This window comes from Neomonachus schauinslandi, chromosome 8 (genome assembly GCF_002201575.2).
Source record: "Neomonachus schauinslandi chromosome 8, ASM220157v2, whole genome shotgun sequence".
NCBI classification, from domain to species: domain Eukaryota; kingdom Metazoa; phylum Chordata; class Mammalia; order Carnivora; family Phocidae; genus Neomonachus; species Neomonachus schauinslandi.
The window spans coordinates 66,771,596-66,797,069 of NC_058410.1; positions in this window are offsets into that span (position 1 = coordinate 66,771,596).

A 25,474-nucleotide genomic window follows, 5' to 3' on the forward strand; every position below is an offset into this window, starting at 1 on the left:
TGATGTTCTACCATTCTTTCCTCTTATATAATTACTGTTAAAAAAAAATGGCGTAAGTGTTGTAAGTACAAACAAAATTACAGTAACTTATTTGTGCCCAAGACACAATTAATGTCCATGAATAGTGATTGGTTTCTATTAGGACCCTGGTATACCTTTGAGTATGCTTAACAAGTACTAGGTCAGTTTGTACATGTCTATTTATTCTTCCTATAATTATATTATTTAATGATATAAAACAATAAAAAATGGATGCAAAAAAAGAGAGACTTCTAGCTCTGAAAGTAATGTTGAATTATTTCAAAAGACTTTAAAAAGATAGGTCACTACTTTAAAAATGCTGCTAAAATATGTATGGATGATACGTTTAAAAAGAAAAAAAGATGAATTTGTAATCTAGAAAGATTTGCTATTCAGATTAGCTTCACAAGTCTCCCTTCATATTAAAAAACCAACCAAACAAACAAACACTGGAATCTGTTGAGATGGAATTAGGAGTGAGGTTTATGGAAGAATGACAATCCAGAATCCAAAGCATCAGATACACTCTCAAAGGAAAGGCCAGGAAAACTCTGGTAAACAAATTTTCATTTAGCAGTGTTTCAGCTTTGGTAAAAAGTTATGTTAAGTATCTCAGTCTATATTCATCCAAACTAATTAACATTACTTATCTTCGACAAGTAACTAGTCTTAACCACTGGAAGAAAGGAATTCAACTATAATTATGTTCCTAAAAAAAAACCAAAACACCAACTGAAAAATGAGATTACCAGTACTAATAAAAAGTTTTTAGAAAGACAGTGATAAAGAATGTAGCATCTGAACAAAGTTTCTTTCATGGTTATGGCTGAGAGTAAAAAAAAAAAAAAAAGGAAATTTAGAGTGGTCTAGAGCGTATGGTACAATGGGATATGGTCCACGGAGATAGGATGCTCAGGCACTAAACACTTATGCAGCACATTGGAATCTGCAGCTACTGTCAAGTTAACCAAAGCAATGCTGCCCAGCTTGCCTGCTCTCTTATCCTTCAATACGTCTGAAGTGTTGTTTTTTTTCTGTTAATGATCTTTGGTGCTATGCACATTAATTATAATCTATTGACTATAGTGTTACACAATAAAAAGTATGAGGATTTATCTTGAAAAAAATAGCTATCATTTATAATTCTTATCACCTTCTTTCCTTTTTCACTTCCATCTTTTCTTAACCTAGTTACAGAGGTCTATGTTATAATACATACACATAGCATATAATCATCCTTCATCCAAATAATGGCTCACTGTTGAGAATGTGTGTGTGCAACATATAGTTTCCTTTTTATTACCACTTGTTTTTCTCTCCTAATGCAGTCAGTGCCTATCTTAACACCTTTATTATACTGCCTTTTGTTTATATCTATGTATTAAAAGTGTTTGTTTGTATGTGTATTAATGAGATTAGGCTAAGTTTCTATAACAACAAGAGCAACCACAAACAAAACTAGATGCCTCAAACCAATAGAAGTTTATTTTTCTCTCTCATGTTGCAGTCCAGGTGGTTGTTCTAGATCTGAGCTCCAGGTTTTCAAATAGATATTTAGGGACCTGGGTTTCTTCCATCTTGTTTCTGTGCCATCCTTTTCAGAGATTTCCTTTTTTACTTTAAGGGGGCTTAAGGGGATTGTAGCTGATAGGAAAGAGGAAGAGCATATGGAAGTCAATCCGCTGCTTGTGGGCCCCAGTCCAGAGAGGGCACATGTGAAGTCACTCACAATCCATTGGCAAGAGTGGATTGGCAAGAACTCAAAATTCACTGGTATTTTTATCTTATGGTCTGTGATGTTAAAGTTTTATTTGAGAAATCCTTTTCCTCTCGTATTTTTTCCTCCTAACTTTGCCTTTAGCATTTGTGTCTTTTAATGCCCTTGGAGTTCTTCCCAAAGGCATTAAAATTCATGTTTATGTTTTCTCTAAAGTGAGTCAGTTTTTAAACAACATATACTAAGGAAGCTTTCTTTTTCCAATTGATTTTTGGAGCCAGCTTCATCATAATATTAAGTTTTTTCCATATACATGGATCTGCTTTGAGCTGTTTATTTAATTATAACAATGGCTTTGTAATATGTCTTAATATCTTCTGGGGAAAAGATGAGATATCTTATCCTCAAGGTTCACAGCTACTTATAGATATTTTTTCATAAAAATTTTAGAGTAAATTTATTAAATTTCTCAAAATAACAAAATATTATGGAATATTTGTTGATTATATTTTACTATGTTTTCTAGTTGTTTACTGTTGATGTAAACAAATACTGTTAATTCCTATTAACTTATCATGTATCAATAAAATTATTGAACTCTTATTTGCTTAAATAATTTATTGACTTTTTTTTTTCCCCCTAGGAAATTATAGTAGTGGTAAAAATTGACAACTTACTTCGTCCCTTCCAAATGTTATGTCTGTGTTTGTTATTTCTTTTTCTTTTCTTACAGTATTGCCAGATTGTCTAATATTATGTAAATAGTGATAAGCTTGGGCATTGTTATATTTTTCCCATCCATAAAAAGAGTATATCTAGTATTTACCTATATAATATTTTTGGTATATAGTTTTTACCTTCTATTCTTAGTTTTCTAAGAATTTCTTGTATAATTTAATAAAACTTTTATTGTATATTAAATATTCACATAAATAAATGTACTTAAAAGATCATCTGCATCATTAGTTAAAATTGTATTATTTTCCTCTTTATTCATTAGAGTAAGATCATCCTTGTATTCTGACAATAAGCCAAATCTAATCATGATGCACACTTATTAATTACATACTGGATTTATCAGCCATTGTTTTATTCAGTTTTGCTTCTACACTGATGAGTCTATAATTAACTTTTCTTATTGTTAGACTTTTGAATTCAATATTCTATTACCTTTGTAAAAGGGTAAGGTATAGGTAAAGAGACAATGAAAGAATTAAAGTGGAAAACCAATTCGTTTTATTACAGATTGACTCAAAATAGATGAAAGACTTGAATGTAAGAACTAAGACCATGAAACAGTTTCTTGACATTGGCCTCGGGAAAGATTTTTTGAATTTGAAAGCAAAAGCAAAGGCAACAAAAACAAAAATAAACCAGTGGAACTGCATCAAACTGAAAAACTGCTAAATAGCAAAAGAAACCATCAAAAACTGGAAGGGCAACCTATGGGAATGGAGGAGATATTTGCAAAGCACATATTTGATAAAGGATTAATATCCAAAATGAATAAAAACTTAAAACTCAAGAGCAAAAAACACAAATATCTCAATTAAAAATAGGAAAAGGACCTGAGTAAACATTTTTCCAAGTAAGATATTCAAATGGCCAATAGGTATACAAAAAGATGTTGAACATCCCTAATCATCAAGGAAATGCAAATGAAAACCAGAATGAGATGTCACCTCACACATGTTAGGACATCTATTATCAAAAAGACAAGAGATAAATGTTGAGGATGTAGAGAAAAGGAAAGCCTTGTACGTGGTGGTGAGAATGAAATTGTTACAGTCACTATGGAAAACAATATGGAGGCCCCCCGAAAAGAACTTAAAAATAGAACTACCATCTTGTTTCTGCAGGTTGACATAGGATGTGCTCTGTGGCTACAGATGGTCTCAGGCAGGCTCCCTGGTGGGGTGGGACTGGTGGCTATGCTCAGCAATTAGGCCAGACTGCAAACTTCCTTTTCTGCCTGGCCAGGGCTATAGAATGGGCTCCAAGGCCTGTAAGGCGGTTTGGCTGGAAACCCAAACCGGGCAGACTGCTGAATGAGCTCCCTGGCCAGTTGGGGCCACCATCCTGGCTCTGCAAATGGGCAGATGTGCTGACTGTGATCTCTTCTTGAGCACTACTGTCTGGAAGAATGCAGTGTACGAAGATCACTAAATGCTGGTTCTCTACCGATCCCCAGTGGTCTGGCCTTTAGATTCCCCCAGTGTTTCCTGTGAGGTGAGACCCAAGTGGGCCTCCTAGAAAGTGTCCTGCAATGCTGGGGAAGCTGGATGTCTACCTTGGGCTCTGTTTTTCCACTGGAGAAACTGTAGGCCCAGAGGAGCCCTCTTGGTGTGGTGCCGTGCTGGCCTGAGAGTGGAGCCATGCAGTCAAAATGGAAGTGTTCCTCTTACTTTCCTCTGTGGTCCTTCTTGATCTCTGTAGTAGTGGTGGGGTTGGGGGGCTTCAGCCTCACCCTCAGCTTCTGGGCTTTGTACAGTGACATCTTGCCTATGGATAGTTGCTAGTTAGTCTCCTTATGAGGGGGGGCTTAAGTTGGGAATATAATATTTTGGTACCTTGATGACATCACCACTCAGTTTCTTTCTTCCAACTGGCCAGGGAGCTCATTCATGTAATTCACATGTCATATAATTCATCTATTAAAGTTGTAAAATTTGATGGGTTTTAGTATAGTTATCACAGTTAATCACATCATCACAATTAACTTTGGAATGTTTTTATTACCTCTAAAAAACACAAAAAACCCATACCCTTTAACATACCCCCATCAATTTCCCTTCCCCTCATCCATGTCAGCTCCAGGTAACTACTAATCTACCTTCTGTCTCCATAGATCATCCTGTTCTCGGCATTTACTATAAAGGAAATCATACAGTATTTGGTGTTCTGTGACTGCCTTCCTTAGCTTAGCATGTTTTCAAGGTTCATCCATATTAGGTATCATACTTCATTCATTTGTATTACTGAATAATATTCCATCTTATGGATATACAATTTTATTCATCCATTCATCATTTGTAGGTCATTTGAGTTGTTTCTACTTTTTGGCTAATATGAATAATGCCGCTAAAAACATTCTTGTACATCTTTTTGTGTGGGCACATTTTTATTTCTCTTGAATAAAACCCTACGAGTCTGGGGTGCCTGGGTGGCTCAGTCAGTTAAACGACAGACTTGATATCAGCTCAAGTTATAACCTCAGGGTTGTGAGATGGAGCCCTGTGTCAGGCTCTGTCCTGGGCATGGAGCCTGCTTAAGATTTTCTCTCTCCGTCTCCCTCTGCCCCTCTCCCTCTACTCTCTGTCTCCCTCTCAAAAAAACAAAAACAAAACAAACAAACAAAAAAACAAAACAAAACAAAAAACAACTAGGAGTCAATTTAGTGTGTTATATAGGAACTATGTTTAACCTTTTGAGGAACTATAAGACTTTTCCAAAGTGGTTGTACAATTTTATATTCTCACTAAAAGTGTATGATAACTGATTTCTTCATATACCGGCCAATATTATTATCTAACTATATAACTATATTAATAGATGTGAAGTGCTATTGCATTGTGGTTTGATTTATATTTCCCTGATGGCTAATGATGTTAAACATCTTTTCATGTGGTTATTGGACATTTATATACCTTCTTTGAAGAAATATCTATTCAAATCCTTGCCCAATTTTTAATTGGATAATTTATTTTGAAATTGGCTTCTTCTATAAGTAATTTTGATACAATTAATTATCTTTTCCTCCTTGGGATATATTCTACTCAGTCATGGTGGGTAATACTTCTAATATAATATTTAACTTTCTTTACTAATAATGTACATAAAAATTAAAAAATAAAAATTCAGTAGTGAGACTGTATTTTTAAACTACAAATGTCAAATTTTAATATCAGGGCTTTGCTAGGATCATAAAATGAATTTGATGGATTCCTATGTTTTTTCAGTGCATGGTACTATTGAGAATTTTTGCTTGAGTAAACTCTATATTAAAACAATCTCTCCACAGAATATTCTTTAGAAATAATTGGAGTATTTAGGAAACTGTAGGGAGAGTTGAGGTGAATCTGAGGCAGCCAAGAAGGCTACTGGACTCTGAGAAAATTGAAAAGAATTTGAGTTGCACTTACCTTTTTTTTTTTTTTAAAGATTTTATTTATTTATTTGAGAGAGAGAATGAGAGAGAGAGAGCAGGAGAGGGGGGAGGGTCAGAGGGAGAAGCAGACTCCCTGCTGAGCAGGGAGCCCGATGCGGGACTCGATCCTGGGACTCCAGGATCATGACCTGAGCTGAAGGCAGTCGCTTAACCAACTGAGCCACCCAGGTGCCCCGAGTTGCACTTACCTTTTAACTTCAACCATCAGAGCCATCTGGGCAAGCAGCTCTAGGAGATAAGCCATCACTTCAGAGACTTGTGGGCGCAGATGAGTTGTAGTCAAGAACCCCACCAGCTCCCCAAATCCACAAGGGTGCATAAAAAGGATGGTAGCATCCTAAGGAGAGAAGCATGAGGAAGGGACAGGTGTCTGAAGCACCTTGAAGGGCTGAACATTTTTAGCCAAGGGAAATTTAAAAATCCTTTAACAGACTTACTAAAAACTGCTCCAACTCCTAGTGGACATTTAGTCATTTCTTCTTTCCCTCAACCTGGCAGAAAGCAGTTGTGCTGTAAAGCAGATTGGAAATAGAAAAAGGAGTTGCATTTCTCTGAGTTGTAGTGTGAGGTGAAATTTGTAGCCCCACTAAGACTATGCTCTCCAAACTTAGAAGAGTGGGTGTCTGTGCAATAGTAATTATGACCGTTATTATCCTCGTGGATATTCCCCTCATTTAACTGTAGGCCTTTAGCTTTCAGTGGCCAAAAAGAAAGGAGAAACAATTAGCTTCACATTTAAGATAATATTTTTTTTTTTACAGTAGCACTTTCATGTGAAAACTTTAATGGGCAAACAAATCAGGTAAGTTTCTCCATAAAACGCTGATTATGCTTCAGGGCCCGAGAACCGCATTGTAACAAGTTTCCAGTCAATGCTGATACTGCTGGTCTATTGAGCACACTTTGAGTATTGACACTTTAGAGCAGATGATTCTTGCTAAATGATACTAACCAAATCACCTGAAGAACTATTTTTAAAAGCAGAGAGCTAATCCCATTTTCTCTCCATTCCTCACTTTCCCAAATAGAGTGAAGGGTTTATCAGTGATGTCAGAGATGATGACCTGGTCATATGTATTTTGAACAAAATAAAAATAGGTAAAAATGCCCAAGTAGTTCTAATATGATGCATCTTCACTGGGGGTTTAGGATGATTCTTTGGTAATTATAAGAGTAAATCCTCAAAATCCAGATGTGAACCTATAATTAATTAAGTTCAAAATGGCTTTACTAAATTTGGGATGAACATAGAGTAATTCTGATTTTGAGACAATGAGAAATTGGAGATAGGCTCCCTGGAAAATAGAGAAAAGCCCCAAATCATGAAGCTAAAGGCCATATTGCATTAAACACAAGAGATGTATGAGTTTTGCTAATATTCATATCACATGGTTTATGTGATTCTAATTGTAACCACTGTGGGTGCATTAATGAGTTTAGCTTCATATATATTACAATGACACTCAAAGACAAATTAGATTATTCACTCATAACTTTATTTAGGAAGAAACTTATTCCCATTAGAAACAACTTCTCATTTTTTCTCCATGGAGTAGCAGTGCAGTTCCTAGGAGAAATCACTTGGTCAATGCCAGCAGTCTGGTTCAATTTCCTACTATCCAGGGATCCTGAGATTCAAACATCTGTGAAATTTCCAATGGCTTCTTCATGCCAGTGGAAAGTAAAAAATTTCTTGCTTTGATGGTGTTTCCAGATGTTCTTAATGCGGCACATATGGCAAGGGCCATTCTTTCCTAATAAGCTGAGGTTTTCAAAGAATCACACTAGGCAACTGAAATGCAACATACCCTGAAATCTATCCATAGAGTGGCTTTATCTGAAAAGCATTTATATTCTTGACAACTAATATAATGATCCCAAAGCCTATATGTAAGGTCTTGTTACACAGTCATAATGATGAAACAATTTGTAAAATACCCATGGTTTCTGGCAAAGGGAAACAGCTTAATTACTGAAAAGAAACTTTAGTTTACTAGAATTTCCTTTTGAAATTGTATGTTTTTCTATTGTTGCAGACTTTGAGGATTAACTATTAGGAGATATTTCTGGGGCATAGAGCTGGAAAAGTGAAACTGCCTTTGGTTTGTTACTCTCCTTTTAATGTGCCTTTATCCATGTCCTCAACTGTTCTACTCAGCTATTTCTTTTTAGTTACATTTTAATAAAAATAAGTTAAATTGTTTGGATGGAAAACTTTTCCAATTCTATAACAAATGTTCAATTGAGGAGGCAGATACAAGTTACCTGAACTATTGAAATAGCCTCTTAAACTCATTAGATCAGTGTTTTTTTAAAAATGTGGTCCCTGACCAACAGTAGAAACAACATCACCTGGAAACTGGTTAAAAATGCAAATTCTCTGGCACCACCACAGATCTACTGAATTATAAACTCAGGTGGGACCCAGCATGCTGGTATTTTAACAAGGCTTCCAAGTGATTCTGAGCGAGGTAAAGTTTAACCACTGGATTAGACTCTATCAGTGCTGGAATAGGAATCTGAACAATTGTGGTGGGACGATAAGGGAGAAGTTAGCTACAACTAAGAAGATCAAGGATGCCTTCACAGTGAATGTGGAATATAAATAACTTAAAAAAACACCTGTAACAAGTTGAGAAAGATTTTATTGAAGAGTATCAAGATTGAAAAGAACATTAAGTTCTCAGAGAAATGCATTGTCTATTTGGGGGACGTGGAGAAAATCTGAGTGGTTAACTAACAGGGCTACTTATGGGAAGCAATAACAAGAGAGGATGGGGAGAGCTGTCTGGCTCACCTTGTGAAAAGTTGTCTATGGATTTTATCCTCTCAGCAAGAAGCAACCATCAGAGGTTGCCAAACCCAAGAGAGACATCATCACATTTGCTTTCTAGGAAATAGGGTGGTGGACTGAATTAGGTAGAGAGTGAGAAAGATACCAAGTAATCAGTTATTTTGACATAAAGATGAGAAATGATGAGGTTTGAAATTATAATTAGGGAAACCAGGGGCTGGTTTATAACAGTTTTTCAAGGTCGCATTGTGCTCAGTTAAAGCATTAGAAGATTCCCTTCTAGTAAATGTGTAGAAGGTAGCAAAAGATCATTACTCCATCTTCACAACTCTCTTTGCATCTGGGAATTACTTCATGTCTGATCATAAGATCCACACATCTGTTCACTTGATCTTTTTTTTTTTGTTTGTGTTGTATAGATAATGCATAAAAATAGGACTTACCTTTCTCCTAAATACAGTAATTTTTATTTTTGTTTCCTGTGTAATGTGGAAAAGGGTGGTAAGGGCACATAGAAGCACAAAGTAAAAAAAAATAATAAAATAAAATAAGCACAAAAGGGATACATTAAAAAAACATGCAAATCTGAGAAGTGTAATAAAATTGGATTCTTGGGTGGTTTTAGCTCTATGAGGCATGTACAGTATGGTGTTGTAGAAAAAGCACTGGTTTCCACTTCAAGTTCTGTCACTTTTAACTGTGTATTGGAGAAGGTCATCAAAAAGAAATAACCCCTGGGCCTAGGTACTCAGAGGCTCCTTGGAGTAGGGGTCTGCTAGTCTTTCCTGCTTCCAGGTGCTGCTCCAAGGACACAGCCTTGAGATAGTGATGTGGTGTTGAGATCACCTGCATGGTATACGTGATGGAACCCAGTGAAGACCTCTATCTAAACTGAAGATTTGGCAGGCAGGCGTAGGGATCTACCTGTCTTGCTGCTCCTGGAGACAAGCGTCATATATAAGTTCCCTTGCTTATTAAAACTGCCACTTACCAACCTGGAGCGGCCTGCCTCTTTCTTGCATCTCTCCCTGCCCTGGGTACAGGGGCCGGTTTCAGATCACACCTGGGAAGCTCCCGAGGACCTTGCAAACCAGCACTGTGAGACCATGGTCAAGTCACTTTCTTCTCTGGGTGAAATTTTTTCACAAGTTAAATGGGGGTGGGGCGGTTAGATGTTAGAAACTTAGATATCAATGTGTGAATAAGAGGAGAGTTATCTGGTTTATTTTGGCTATTCTAAAATTTACAAATGTTTTTTGGGCAGGAGGTTGGAAAAAAGTCAATACAGCTGAGAAAGGAATATACATATGGACACCCATGTGCGATCTTCTGTCAAAAAAATCCAGAGTAATGTGTCTGAAAAAAAACCAAAAAACAAAAAACTGGGCTTTGATTGGATCAGTGACTATAATTATAGCTTGGTCCTGCTGAAGGCAGGTGACATTTCCCTCATTCGTGCTCCTACATTTATTTTATCTTAGCCCTTGAAGGCTATTTTGTGTCTGTCTCTACTGTACTGCAAACCCAGGTGTTTGTCAGATTTACTTATGTATTCCCAGTATTAGCACAGGGCCTGAAGAAATTTATATTTGATAAATTAATGAATTAATAAATTATTAGCTAAGAAAAACAACCTCTTTGAAAGCCGTGGACATGTATACTTACCTGAAACAGGCAATTTATCATATAAAACAATACCATATGTCTTTATTTTCACATCATTTCTCATATTTTCACAGGATTAGAAGTATTAGAAGATACATAAAAAATTAGTCTTGTTAAGTTTTCACTATGTCAGACATATTACATGGCATATACTAAGATTCTCATTTAACCTACATCACAATCCTGCAAATATTAACCCTCTCATTTTTAAATAAGAAAAATGTACACCCTAAATTTCAATTAACTGACTCAAAAAGCTATTTGTTTTCAGATCTACAACATTATCCTGATTCCTCTTTTACCATAATTGAAACTAAAATACATTTCATCATTTCTGTGAATTGTTGATTTTTGCCTTTCTGATTATTTTTTTAAGTACAGTTGACACACAAGGTTACCTTAGTTTCAGGTGTACAACATAGTGATTCAACAAATTTCTACATTATGCTATGCTTACAAGTGTAGCTACCATCTGTCCCCATCCATCACTAATACAATATTATTGACTATTCCTTATGCTGTCCCTATCATTCCCATGACTTATTCATTTTATAACTGGAAGCCCGTATCTCCCACTCCCCTTCACCCATTTTGCCTAACTCCCACCCACCTTCCCTCTGGCAACTGTTCTCTGTATCGGTAGGTTTGATTCTGCTTCTTGTTTGTTGATTCACTTGATTTTTTTTTTTTTGTTTTTTAGATTCCACACACGAATGGAATCATATGGTATTTGTATTTCTCAGTCTGACTTATTTCACCTACATAATACCCTCTAGGTCCATCCATGTGGTTGCAAGTGGCAAGTTTTTTTGCCATGTGATGTTCCACAAGTGCAGCTATAGAAAAGTGCTTGTCAGTTGAAATAAAAACAACATTTGATGGGGAGGGGGGGACGCCTGGGTGGCTCAGTCGGTTAAGTGTCTGCTTTCAGCTCAGGTCATGATCCCAGGGTCCTGGGATCGAACCCCCCATCGGGCTCCCTGCTCAGGGGGAAGCCTGCTTCTCCCTCTGCCTGCCCCTCCCCCTGTTTGTGTGTGCGCTCTCTCTCTCTGACAAATAAATAAATAAAACCTTAAAAATAATTCAGTTTATCTAACCTCCCAAACATTAAACAAAGTTTTAGAGAAATGTGGATCTTTTTTATGGCTGAATAATATTCTATTGTATATCTATGTACCATATCTTCCTTATCCATTCATCTATCCGTGGACACTTAGGTTGCTTCCATATGTTGGCAATCTATAGATTTAATGCAATCTCTATCAAAATACCAAAAGCATTTTTTTACAAAGCTAGAACAAATAATACTAAAATTTGTATGGAACCTCAAAAGATCCCGAAAAGCCAAAGCAATGTTGAGAAGATAAACAAAGCTGGAGGTACCACAATTCCAGATTTCAAGATATACTACAAAGCTGTAGTAATCTGATTGTTTATTGCAAATGAACCTGCCCTAAACCCCTGAACTATGCCTTCTCTTAGGCCACCCTGGACTTCTTCAGTCAGGCCCTACTCCTCAGTGTGTGGTTAGTCAATATTCTCAAGTTAAGGCAGCAAAGAACTTTGCCTATAGATCTTGTTCACTGAGTTGATAAAGTAGTCTGTATAGCTGTGTTATGTATTTAGAATTGTTCAATCTGTCTTTTCAAATTTCTTTCCATACAATAATAGGAACACTTCTAAGAGTAAGTTCAGACTTTATTTCTCTTTATCTTTTTTAAACTTTGGGAATGCACACTAATTCACAGGATAGAGAAGACAATTTTAGCATTAACTCCACCAATTTGTAGAATGACCTTATAAAGTTAATCAAATATTTTGCTTAATTTTGAGTGTGTATAAATTTTTTGGTGAAAATGACATCAACATTTTTAGTGAAATATGCGAAAGCTTGGGAATGCTTGGAGTTGTGAGATAAGAATGCAGATGTCATAAATCATTTTATGTAACTGTCGTGTTGATTTAAATTGATGATCATACACTATCCACAGAGTTAGAAAATATTTGTTTTTCTCCCATGAGAAGTAGAAAAAAATAGAAATTAGTGCTATGCATCTGTATCTATTACAAATAGTGAACTGAATCTCTTTGGTAAATGCAAAATGCTTTTTTATTTTTATTTTTTATTTTTTCAGTGTGCTGTCAAATTTTCTTCCAGCCATACCACTGGGACAGTTGCAGGATAAATGAGGGTATTTAGCTGAAACACAGAGATGGCCCTCAACTAATATTTGTTATAAAAAGCTTAATAGTATTATGAAAATGTGAGATAAATACTGGTACTATGGAGATGTCTTTTGGAATTTTTGTGGGTTTATGGTTAAAGGTGAAGTAAAGTTGTCAGAATGATTGATTGCTATGTTTCATCGTATCTGCTATAGCCGTGTGATTTGAAAGCATTCTATGGAGTTAGGAAAATCTATAGACTTTTCTTGCTTCCCTTTGCACCACAACGAGCTATTTGGGATTTGCCACTTTCTTTGTAATGTCTTGTAGGGTGAACACAAAGGAAAAGTCAAAGGTGAGTCCTTCTGTTGAGTTAAAAGGAATAGATTTTTGGCTGTGTATAAACACAACCGCAAGATTGACTATTCTCATTGAATTGAATGATCAGTTTGGTCCAACAACAAATTTGAGGTTTATCTTCTTTCAGTATATTGATTAAATACACTGGGGTTGTTTTTGTACACTTGCTTGTATGGGAACAGCTGCAGCATAGCTAGTTAACGTGGGGCTTGGAGTAAGACAACCTCTCTTTTCTATCTTGCCTCCTCAAGAAATAACTGTTATTTTGTCTCAGTTTTCTCGTATGTAAAATGGAGATTAAAACGGAATGAATTTCTTAGTGTTATTATGAAAATTAAATTAGATAAGATATTTAACAGGCTTGAACAGTACCTGGCACAAACTAAGCTTATTAACTATTGCTTTATCACCCTAATTATATTGTGTGTCTACATATATAGACACACAAGCTCTGTTATAAAGTTTTGTAAATATATTACAAATTTACTCATGAAATTCAGCTTAACTCATTTAACTAAATAAAATTTTAATTAATTTATTTTTACTCGTTGCCTAAAATCATGTGGAGAAAATAACTAGATGTTTGACAACCTATGTTGTGTCAACTTGCCACAGAAAAGCCAATTCAATTAAAAAATGTAATTATTCATTCCAATGGTCTGTTTACACAGTACCAGGCATTTAGTTTGGCCACAGTTTTACTTAATTGTTCAAATAATTGGACTTTGGGTAGATAGAGCCTGGAATGGTCAGATTTGATGCTACTGAATGATTTGGTTGTTTAGATTTGTCATGACTCATTAACTATAAGTAGCAACAGAATTATTTCTGGTTTCTTGCCATTCACAGGACCATGTAGTTAGGTTGCAGAAAATTTTAACAGCAAAATATTTTGTTGTTGTATCTAATTGTATTTCGTCCATGAAAATACAAAATAAATTTTTTAAAAATTACTATGTATTAGATTTTGGAGACTGCATATATCCACACAGCATATTTTCCGTAAGTCTCCAAATTGTGCACATATGTATGTGCATATTATGTGTCAAATATCTATATACACATACACATTTACACTTATTACCTGAAATATTCTTAAATTTTTATAAGGAGTGTGATAAATGGTAAAGAGTGAAATTTTGTTGCTGTGCTAAATCCAGGCTATATGTCTATTATCCAGTAAAAATATTCTCAAATATTTGAAAGGCAAACACTCATATTTATTTATTTAAATAACATGGTACTGTGGTATTCTTGTCATTCAGAATTACACAAATAGGGCAATAATAATCAATGAAGGAATAGAAGTATAAGAAAAGCAATTTATAGAGAATCCAATTACCTAAAATAAAAGTTGCCACTAAAGGGAATGCAAATATGTACAACCCATTAAATTCATATTTATTTAGGGCTTACAGTTACCCATATCACTAGAATCAATATGTAGATGTTTCCTTTGTCCCCAAACTATTCCTGATGTTCTGTGATATAAACTGTAATACAAAATAGACCAAACCACAAGGAATTTCCCCAATATCAAGAGCTTAAATGAGAAATTGCATAGTTTGAAAAATCAGTGGTGCATTAACTCTCTTAAAAAGAAATTTAAAAGAGGAAGGAAAGTTCCAGGCAATAAAAAGTCCAATTAAAACACCAAGAGGAACTTTGTGCAATTTCAGGTTTTGTATTTTTCTTTTGTTCTTTCATTTGTCGCTCTTTTCCTGTAAATCATCAAGAAATACAGAAAGCTTTTCTAGTTGTATTACCAAAAATATATATCAAAGTATGCACATACACAATATGTCTACTCATTACCTGAAATATTGTTATAAGGTGAGTAATAAATGGTAAAGAGTAGGAATGTGCTTGCTATACCGCAGCCGTCCTGAGTAGAAAACGAATTTCCTTTTACTGAGAAATACCTCATCTCTTTCTAGTTTGTGGACAAGGTCTTTGGTGACCATCATAACCCCCAAGAGGATCTGAGGTGAGGAAAGAATATCATTTAAGTGGAGTTGTTCTCCTTCAAGGCATGAAATAACTGGTAAGAGTCTGTACCTTTTTACCTTTTCAGCTGGAGTTGAATGTGTATGAATCTGATGTGTCAAAAATATTTATAATAGATGACTTGGGGCCCAATGCTGCAGCCCTCAGGCAGTCCAAACTCCAATTGACTTCAGTGAGAACTTTACCTGTCCAAGGTCCAGCTGCCTTGTGCCTGTAGGGTAAAAGGAAAAGCTTAAATGAAGCACTGGTTCAGAGTTTCAAGAACTATAGACAAAAAGTCTTGATGACTGGAGAGAGAAATCTGCAGATGGCTGCCTGTCTGAAAGCTTTAATGTCGAAATTGGCTTGGTCTACTAAGAAAGGAATGATTTTGATCGATTCTCCTCCACTTATTTAGGAGCATAAAGTCTGTATATTTGAGTAGCAAAAAATAATGCCAACACTTCCCAGACTTTTAAATTCTATTTTGATATCAAAAGCTCTTAATAAGTGTTCATGAAGTGCCGGCCAACTTCTTTCCCCTAGACTTATCAATTACAAGGCACAACAAGAGAAATAGAGTAAGTGTAAATTAAAGGCGAAAAGATCACTGCATGAAATTTTAAGGAAGGCTTTCCATTCACAGAAATTAAAGGCAAACTGGGGCACAGGCACTTTTGAGATTTGCCAGTCCTACCGCCCCACCACGGGGCATCTGAGCAAACTAGAACCAGAGGTGGGAAGACTTCTTTCCACTCTACTCCAGTGATCTCTCCCTTTGCCATACTCCAGTCTCCTCTATTTCTTTTTTTTTTTGTTTTTTTAAAGATTTTATTTATTTATTTGACAGAGAGAGACACAGTGAGAGAGGGAACACAAGCAGGGGGAGTGGGAGAGGGAGAAGCAGACTCCCCGCTGAGCAGGGAGCCCGATGCGGGGCTCGATCCCAGGACCCTGGGATCATGACCTGAGCTGACGGCAGACGCTTAACGACTGAGCCACCCAGGCGCCCCCAGTCTCCTCTATTTCTATTGCGTTTCCCCTCCAAAAAAATTACTTTTATCTGGGGAAAGCTTTGCATTTTAGTTGAAGAGCTAACACATTATCTGATTTTTAAATCCAATTGCTAACTGTTTAAGTCATAGTGTCTCAGATTCCTTTTCTTCCTTTATTAAACAGGGTGTTTGAGCGAGATTACTTTGTCAGTTAACTTCCAACTATATTATAATTTCATCCCATTCATTTTTCTTACCAATCTTCACTTCTCCTACATTATCCTAATAAAACCGCTTCAGGCAAAAAGCACTGGGTAACCTTGTGTTTGGTGAGTTACTTGCTTTTCTCTTTAGTATCTCCCTCCTGTATTTCAGATACCCTTACTTTAACACTGACCTGTCGAGTGCAGTGAGACACACTGTGGCATCCCATGCTTCAAAAAGTTTGATATAGAAGCACTCAAACATTTATTACCTATAGTAAGAAATATAGATTTACCTTGCAATTCAGTGTGCATACTCATAACAGAAAGAACATTTTCTTGAATTAATACTTACCCTTCTTATGTGTGATGAAATATATTTAGCATTAACTAGAATTTAGAATTTCATTCCATTAAAATACTGGGTGAATCTCTGTAAATTGATTTTACAATCAATTTACTCATGAGGTGCAACCTATAGTTACTAAAATAGTAAATTCTGTGTTACTTTGGCAACTGTTAACTTAGATAATCATCTTGGTAATATGTTTGCACTTGAGAAAAGATAAATGGAGATCTGGTACTTTTTATGAAGTGATAATCTTAATTGTGAGTTTAATTGTCCTGGGACAATAGTGGAAGGGAAATTTGAGAGCAAGAGGTGTTTTTAATTGTTGACCTTCTCCCAGGTACTCTCAGAGGCTGATAAATTCTTCATGATCTTCAGTGAGACCTTGCTATGTGCTATTTCAGAATTTCAGAGATATTGATCATATTTAATTGGAAATACTTGAATGTAGATATCAAGTTCGGTTATGCGGTACCCAGTAGTAGGTTTCTCATAGAGACCACTACTGACATGAAAATTCAGGTAATTAAGAACACTGATTTTTGTTTCTCAGACATGGCCTGGTCCTACCTGTTCTGACAGTCTTTGTTCTTACATTGTGTCTAAAACCACCATGAATCGAGGCTTACTCGTCTTTTCCCCCTGAGATTTCTTTATGCCCTGGGAATTCTTCAAGAGTTTGGATAAGTTATAGAGTCTGAATCAAGGAGAAACTTCTGAGAGAATTAATCTTTTTGTGTTTTGCATTTGTTAAAAGGTAGACATTTGAGGATGAGGGAGTCTTTGAATGAAGGGGCCGCCACCTGTATACCATCATTACCTCCCCAAACTGGGTACATGAAGACCAATCCTTTAGCTAAGAACTGGCTAAGTATTGCATGTGCTAGCCTCGTGTTCTTGAGATTCCCCCAAGAACATAGCTCATGTGTTGGATAGATACATGAAAATCTACAAAAGTATTCATTTGGTGTGCCACTCATTTATTCAGCACTCATTTATTAAGCACCTATGATGAACCTGGTGATGTTGCAGGTGCTAAGTGCTAAGGAATAAATGATGTGAAATACATGTTTGCAGCATGAAGAGATTTAGGAGGAAAAAAATCTCTAAAGACGCTTATAAGTAGCAGCATTGCCACCAGACTAATTCTAATGATGGCATTTCAGTACACAACAACCAAAGAAGATTCTTTCATCTCTTCACACTGTATTTTACTCTGAGCTGTAGTAATGCTGCTGACAGAAAAGGAATGAAGCAGAGAGAGAAATCAAACCATAATAATTTTATTTTATGCTGAAAATTATAAAGCGGTCTTTAAAGTTATTTTGCTATCAAAGTAATTAATTTAAAATAGCAAGTGGAAATTCTACAGTTACTCAGGACCCATTATCCAGAATTCATTGTCCAACAAAGCATTTGAAAGACTGTTTTTGGCAATACAAAATGAGGGAATAAAGCTTAAGAGAGAACAAGTACTGATAGGAGGTGTAGGTAATGTTTCCTAGTGGGAAAATACATTATCATAAGAAGAAACACTTACCATAAAACATTCCAGAAGGGAGTGATTGGAATTATGTCCCCTTCCATTGTGTTTACATAATGTGAAAACAACCAATCGAATCAGTTCTGATTTTTAATTGCGCATAATAAAACAACCAGACAACCATTGATGACATCAGTCACTTTTCAACTTATTTTGCACTAGGAGGAGAAAACTTAAGTCTATCTTTTGGTCAGTTCTTTACACAATTTCCGTTTAAAATGTCAAAGGTTGGTTTAGTTTATAGATTTTACATAGGCTACATATCCATTTTCTGTTAAAAACTCTTCATTTTCTTGATTACTTGGGACTTTAATTGTATGCAAGGTTGTCCTCCTGGAAAGGCAAATTGATGCAATTGCCCACAGACTCTCAGGATCTATGAGAGGAGGAAAAAAAGGCAGCTAGCAGCTGGTGGCTAAAATATAATTAGTGTCAATATGTAAAATACAATTAACATCAGCATGCAACCTGATCCCTAGGCCTGCCTCAGCTGGCTTTGGTCTTCTGTGCTACCTCTTCCCTCAAATCCTCTACCTGCTGACCAACTGCTGCTCTTGATGTCTGTGGTTACTAACTATTGGTTGGTTAAAATATTCACCATAACAGGGGCGCCTGGATGGCTCAGTCGGTTAAGTGTCTGCCTTCCTCCCAGGTCATGATCCCTGGGTCCTGGGATCGAGCCCCGTGTCTGATGGGAAGACTGCTTCTCCCTCTCCTACCTACTCGTGCTCTTTTGCTATCTCTGTCTCTCTGTCTCTCTCTCTCAAATAAATAAATAAAATTAAAAAAAATATTCACGATAACAAAATTTCTAAATTTAACCTGTATAAAAATATTAGGCTTATAGAACAGATGACCTAGAATATGTTCTAGGTTCAGTTCCTCCCTAGACAAGGTTTACTTTTACCTGAACTTGGCTATAAAGGCTTCTCTTGTTAAGACTTATTTTAAATTGTCATAATAAAAAATCCCTGTAGTTTAGAACTACAAGAACTCTCACTACCATATTGTCATGTTATCAAAATCAGACAGCTGAAACCTGGAAATATTTATATTTATTAAAGAATAATAGAATAGTATTTGATAAGGAGATCACACTAAAAAGTTAACTTTTGAGATATGAAATGAAAAGAAGCCTGTTTGACATCATTAAGATGAAGAAAAACAACTAATAAATTTTTTCCCTTCAAGGAAAGTAATAAAGGTATTTATTTACTTAGAGTGAATTGGCTTTAAACAGTTATTTGAAACCTAGAGTGTTTTCTTAGACACTTTGGGTTTAACAAGGGTTTAATTTTACAGTGGAGCCAAGAAAAATCCTGAGATCTCCAACATACTTGGGGATAAGACATAAGCCCAATAAAAGTGCTTTTTCTGAGGTTTAAGATCTTGTAACTTCTTGCTGTTGTAAAACTCTTGAAAATCTCCTAGTTCATATGGAATTTCTTTTTCCCTCCCTCTCTTTCCTCCTTCCTTATTTTTTTTTCTTGGTTAGTATTTCAAATTCAGTATTTTTTTTTTTATTGATTTAACATTATAATTTCTCAGGTTATTTCTTTTCACTTTTATTGAGCCTCAGTTAAATACTACCTCCATACCCATTAGCTTAAAATGTATATTCTTAATTAATAAAATTATTTTTTAAAGATTTATTTATTTGAGAGAGAGCGAGAGCAAGTGGGGGGAGGGGCAGAGAGAGAATCTCAAGCAGACTCCCACTGAGCGTGGATCCTTACTAGGGGCTTGACCTCAGGACCCTCAGATCATGACCCTGAGATCATGACCTGAGCCAAAACCAAGAGTCTGATGCTTAACCGATAGAGCTACCTAGGTTCTCCTCACATAATTAAAAAAAAACAAAAACAAAAATAAAAACAAAACAATATACTGGAGGACTTAAATCATTTGGGATTTCAGTGGCTTTCTTTAGAAGGGGAAAAGCCTTTTGAAATGCAAAGATAAGCTATTGATTTATCTATTTGTTATCTCCAAAGTAGATACTTTAACAGTAGCACTCAATAAGTTTTGAGAAGTACATATGTACACAATGCCCGGTATGATGCCAATCACACAGAAACATTAGGTATGTCTTTGATGGATACTTGGATCTCACTGCCACTTTTGTACAAAGTCGATGCTAATCCCGCGTCCTCTGCCAGGTGCTATGCTGTGGAGAGTTAGCTCCTAAAGAAGGTCATTCAGACTGAATAGAATATTTGTGACACTGTGCAGTCACAAGATGGGTCTATACAAGCCTTAACTACTTGTAGATGTCAAGTTTTATGTGTGCGCTGCGGAAGGGGTTGGTGTTAGCAACCAATAAGAGACGGGCAAACCAGGTGCCTTATTATGGATGAAGTAGAATTTTATCAAATAATCTTTTTAATCATGCTTAGAATCTTCTGTTGACTCCTTAAAAAATATGCCGATTGAATAGCATTTTTTTTAAGATTTTATTTATTTATTTGACAGAGAGAGAGAGAGAGACAGCTAGGGAGGGAACACAAGCAGGGGGAGTGGGAGAGGGAGAAGCAGGCCTCCCGCTGAGCAGGGAGCCCGATGCTGGGCTCCATCCGAGGACTCTGGGATCATGACCTGAGCCAAAGGCAGACGCTTAACAACTGAGCCACCCAGGCGCCCCTCAATAGCTTGTTTTGCATCAGCCAGCATGGAGACCTGAGAGAATACAAGCAAATAGCAGACAAGGAATTCCAAGTAAGTCCTACATGCAAACAGGACAGAAAGACAAAGATATTTTGACCAGAGCAAAAATACTAGCAAAGATACTGATTCTTGAAGCTGAGTTACAAAGCCACAAATACCTTAAATAAGCATATATTTCTCTCGACCTGTGCTTCCCAGTAATTTTAAATAAGAGGAGCCCTTTTAAACTTGGCCTCAATAAAATAGTGCAGTCTCCACAAGATAGAACAGTAGTTGTATTCTTGGTATTTGATGATTTATAAATTACAAAATGACAGAAGATGACTGTGAACTTAATCGCTTTAAATGTCTCCTCTTAAAAAAAAAAAAAAAGATTTTATTTATTTGGGAGAGAGAGAGACAGAGCATGAGCAGGGGGGAGGAGGCAGAGGGAGAAGCAGGCTCCCCGCTGAGCAAGGAGGCAGATATGGGTTCTGGGATCATGACCTGAGCACAAGGCAGGTGCTTAAGCTTAACTGACTGAGCCACCCAGGTGCCCCTAAATGTCTCCTCTTTTATTAAACATAATGGCATCCATATACATATGAAAAGGATGAGCTATGCATTTATTTAACTAAATTTTATTTATATATGAAAAATTCTTGACATAGGAATTGAAAATGCCTTAAGAATTTCAGCATCCCAAAGAAGTCAAAAACTGGAAAACAGAAGAAAAAAACCTTTAACCAATTATACATAAATGCATGTAGGACAGCTGTTAGAAAAACTGAAATAATCACCCATTGTGTTAGATTCTTCTCACCTGATTTTCTCTAATTCTTTGTGGAAATAAACACAAAATATAATGTGAAATAGATAAAATGGAGTAGATCCAATCTCTCACAGTCAGCTCTCACAGCCTATTTATAGTCAGGTCTGCTTATTCAAGTTATCCTGGGGCTGAGAAGAAAAACCATTTCTGGTCACAAACAAGATCTAGTTAACCAGTGGTATACAAGCTTGAAACACAATTATAATTTATGTCTCCAACTTATATCCTATACCTGAGTTTTTCTGAGATCTACGACATGAAATAGACTCTTGAAAATAGGAGTGGCTTGTTTCTTCGAAGTATGCATTTATTCTATTTAAATCTCTTATTTTCTTCAAATGGGTTTTTAAAAAGATTCTCAGGCCTTTAATGGAAATCATCAAAATAATTAAAGTAAGCACATACAAAGATTAAAGTCAGAGCCAGCAGAGAAACAGGAGAAACATTTCGGCAAAAACAATAGAGAAAAAAGTCAAAGACATAAGATCTGCTCACTGAGCACTTCCCAAAGGTTACATATCAGCTCCAGGCAAATAGCAACAGAGAATCGCCTTTAGATCTTGTAGAAGATTAGGACCAATAACAAATTAAGCAATAAAAACACAGGGAACACTCACAGCTCTGCATACTTCTCTAAATCAAACAATAACAACAAAAACAGAGTTTGCATTAATGTTTCTGTTGAATCAAACAGCTTCCTCTCTCTCTTGAGAGTGCTGCCTTATACTTTCTACTTTACAGTTTGCTGACCTTTTTCTGTTATTCTCTGATATATCTAGCATCTAGATGCATATTTACAGACTTATTTGTTGAAATGATGCTGACACATTTTTAAACTATATTCTGCGATTCTCTTTTTAGAATATATATTTTTTAACATGTCAGCAATTCTTGATTATTGGTTGTTTTTTAGAGCTTGCAGAAATCTGACAAGAACTTAGCCTATTATCTTATTCTTTTTGCCTGGGGCTGTCTCAAAAACTGTGATAATTTTTAGGTTTCTTTATCCTTCCAATGCATTTTATTTAGTGCCTATTGGATGAGAAATACACAATTGCTGCCTTTAAAACATTTACATCTTAGTGGGTTGATAAAACAGGCATAATAAATGATAGACTGAAATATTAATAAATGTCAAGAGAGGCACTAAGTTAGGTGGGGTTTCCTATAAAGATGGGAGATAAGAGAGAAAACAAAGAAAATTGGCTCATATAAAATTTGGGCACAATCAAATTTTATCATTCTATATCTCTGGTTCTTAAGTCCATTTTCTTATATCTCTGAGATTTAGTGTTTTTATCAATAAAATGAGGAAAACTTGTATTCTTTAGAAATTCTTTAAGTATTAACTGAGTTTATCTAAAGATCCAAGTATTTAGTAGGTACAAAATGATTACATGATTATAGGAAATTTCTTAGAGAAAAATCTGGAACAGAAAGCTGAGGCAACATAAAATTCCTAAGTGCCACTTAATGTGTACGGATGTATTCAGTTGGCAAATCAGAACTCTTGAATGTTTTAAGCTAGTTTCATTGCATAAGTAACCACAGAGAAAACACTAAAAGGGATAGAGAACCAAATTGGCCTCCAGCTATGTTTCCTGCCATATAAAAAATGCCCATGCCACCAGCCTTCTTTTTTCCATATTTTATTTACTTAAAAAAGGAATTATATTTTTATATATACACATATATATATAAACACACATATATATATATATATATATATATACATCTGTGTGTGTGTGTGTGTGTGTGTGCATTGGCAGGGGAAGAAAATACCTTTAAATATGTCTTTGGTCATAGGTGGTTTACTTCTCAGTTTACATAGCAATACCTAGATCAGTGCCTACCACGATGTCAGTATTTAATAATAAAATTGGGTAAATGAAAAGAATGCATTAATTTAAAAGCATTTTCAAATGTTATCTAGTTCCAAGTCATTTTTCTGTTACAAAAAATGAAGATCATTTTTATTTTCTATGTGAAAATTCAATACATGATTTACTTGATTTCTCCTTGACAAGATTTTTGGCCTAAATTACTTTAATATTCTTTTATATAAACTGAAGTATAGGAGGAAAAGACATGGACACTGCTACATACTTTATCTTTGTACATTATGAAAAAACAATCAACATACCAGTATATTACAATAACAATGACTATATAAAAATGTTTTGATAGCTGAGGATAGGGAAAGACAAAATGGAAACTAATATAATTTAATGGCTTCTAAGTAGAAGGCATTTTACATACATATATCTGCTTATGTTTCCTAACATTCCTGTATTTTAGCTATTAGTAACCCTATTTTGCAGAACAGAAAACTCAAGCTTAGGACAGCCTAACATAAGAAGTGAAAATAGTGGATATAGCATTCCAACCAGATCTGAATGACTCAAAATCATATATTAGGTTTTGATTAGCCATGCTGCCTCGTAAAATTTTACTCAATGTTAACACCATACGTGTACATAGGCCAATGTAGGGAAATTTTTTATCTGAGTTACCTAAGGAAATGGTTTCACAAATGTGACCATCATAACTGAAGCAAATATTTGGCTAGCAGGAGCTCCTGGACGGCACGGTTGGTTCAGCAACCAACTGGGTTTTGGCTCAGGTTGTGATCTCAGGGTTGCGAGATCGAGCCGGGTTGGGCTCCATGCTCAGCATGTAGTCGGCTTAAGACTATCTCTCCCTCTCCCTTCCGCCACAAAACACCCCTCTCAATATAAATAAACAAATCTTAAAAAAAAATAAAACATACGCACATTTGGCTAGCAAAGCCAAGTAAGTGGAAGGCTCAAATATACTAACGATGTTGATACTTAAGCTCTTCTCTATGTTGATAATTCATGTTAAGTGAGTTGGGGTTGGAGTCAAAATGATCCTACAACATATTGTGACATTCTTTCAAAATGAGCATTTGTTACCGTTCTGGGGTTTACCTCTGACTTTTCTCTGTTAATCATAACTAGACACATGTACATTTATTGAGATACTCAAGTTATATTTCCTAAGAATTTAAATCCATAAATGATAATTATTTCGGAAGTGTTTTCACCACACTGTGAATATAAAGCATCATTCTGCTGCTTATGTTGTAAAATATCCTATGATGCTAGGGAAAAAACAACAACAACAACAACAGATACTGCTTTTCACTTTATCTTATGGAATGTTTGAGAGTCATTTGTTTTATAGATGAATTGAAACAATATCATGCTGCGGTTTCTTAAAAACAAACTTAATATGTACTTTGGGAAATAAAAACCAACAAAATATTTTTCTGCTGACATTTAATTCCACCAAAGTTAAACCAGAGAAGAAGAATAGAGTTGTCAAATGACATTGCAATGCAAGGAAAACTGTAACATTGTGGGGTTTTTTCAAAGAGAGCATTCCTGATGACACCATAGTTTAGAGACTACATCCAAGTGCCTAACACAGAAACAGGTCCATGTTTTGTGTTCAGAAATGGTGAAACTACTTCATGTATGGGCTATCCATCAATAACAGAAAGGGTCTATGTGGGAAGGTGTTTTAGACCCATTACCTTAAGTCAAATGAACACATGGTGGTCAGGTCCTGAAGTTGAGTTAGAATCTTGTATCTTGTGTAAACAGAGAGGAATACAAACAACTCAGTGAAATTTGAGACAAGTGTATATACAGGAAGAAGGGCAATGTGAGCAGAAATATTTAAAAAGTTATTTATAGGGCGCCTGGGTGGCTCAGTTGGTTAAGCGACTGCCTTCGGCTCAGGTCATGATCCCGGAGTCCCGGGATCGAGTCCCGCATCGGGCTCCCCGCTCAGCGGGAAGCCTGCTTCTCCCTCTGCCCTCTTCCCTCTCGTGCTCTCTGTCTCTCATTCTCTCTCTCTCAAATAAATAAATAAAATCTTTAAAAAAATTATTTATAAAAACCAATACATACAGAGGAAAACTTTTCATAGCAATCTATATTAATGATGTCACAGAATTACCAGGCCAACTCTGTGATCTCTAAGCTACAGGTCAGAGGCTGAAAA